The sequence below is a fragment of the Chinchilla lanigera genome, unplaced genomic scaffold (genome assembly GCF_000276665.1).
Source record: "Chinchilla lanigera isolate Chin_1 unplaced genomic scaffold, ChiLan1.0 scaffold00008, whole genome shotgun sequence".
Taxonomy (NCBI): Eukaryota; Metazoa; Chordata; class Mammalia; order Rodentia; family Chinchillidae; genus Chinchilla; species Chinchilla lanigera.
Genome location: NW_004955409.1, coordinates 8,093,438 through 8,094,803, shown reverse-complemented (window position 1 = coordinate 8,094,803; position 1,366 = coordinate 8,093,438).

Below are 1,366 nucleotides of genomic sequence, written 5' to 3'. Positions count from 1 at the left end.
AACTCGAAATAATCCTCCTGCCTCAGCCTCCTGAGTGGTGGGGTTACAGGTGAGTGCCACCATGCCTGACAAGCAGATTGTTTCTATAAATGCCCTGAGACCTCCTACTAAATCAGAACCTGTGGTAATAGGGCCCACGTCTGCATTTCAGCAAGACTTCCAGCTGGCTCTGATATGCTTAATACTTTTAAAAATTTGGGGGGAAAGCATAAAAAGAAAGGGCTCATTTTCTGTGTAAAGAAAATAAAAATAAACAATGGAGAAGAAAATCAGATCATTTTTGCCCTTTCTCCAGCAATGACTATCCAACCAGTGTCTGAAAGTACTTGCTCAAGTTGTGGTGGCAAAGTTGATTCTCTCCCCAACGTCCATCTGTCCTTCTTTCTTTCCCCCGGATTCCGTTTTCTTTATCCCTCTTTCATGCAGCTGCGTGTCCCAAGTGTCATAATCCCACACCCAGGTCCAAGGCGATCATATTGATCCTGTCCTAACTGTACAGGCAGATGAGACAGAGGGGAGTCTGCTCAGGGGATTCTGGGGGAGTGTGGGTTTCTTTTTCTTTCTTTCTTTCTTTTTTTTTTTTGTTTTTTTGTTTTTTTGTCTTTTTGAGACAGGGTCTCACTATGCAGTTCAGGCTGCCCTTGAGCTCACTTTGTAGCCCAGGCTTGTCTCAAACTCTCAACGATCCTCCTGCCTCAGCCTCCCAAGTGCTGGGATTATAGGTGTGCACCACCATGCCTGGTTTAGGGAGTGTGGGTTTCTACAGAAGAGGTTTGCAGACAGGTGACCAGGGTGTGACACCAGGAGCTGCTGCCTTCGTTTTGCTGCCAGCCTTTGGATTAGCCAGCAATGATAGGGGCAGAGCAGAAAGATGGAGAGCAAACAAACAAAATCCCTGTTTCTTGGTGACTGAAAGCTTCCTATTGAGCTGGGCATGGTGGCGCATGCCTGTAATCCCAGCACTCAGGAGGCTGAGGCAGGAGGATTGGCTGCAAGTTCAAGGTCAGCCTGGGCTACAAAGCGAGCTCAAGGCCATCCTGAACTGCATAGTGAGAACTTGTCTCAAAAATACCAAAAAAAAAAGCTTCCTATTGTATGAAGGTTTCCTGTTGAATAGATTTTCCATTATGGGCAACCAAAAGGTGCCCATGTGTTGCGGGATTACCCAGGGCTGAGGTTTAAGAATGTAACTTTGAACATGATATGATAAAGTAGGTCTGATCATGCTAGGAAATGAGGTGAGTCTTGGAAGGAAGATGCTTATTATACTCACAGGCCCCAAGGAGGGGACACCACATAGCATGAGGGCCAAGGAGAAGTATCAGATTTGGGTTGGGTGGCAGAGGACAGGAGCAAGAAGTCTAGG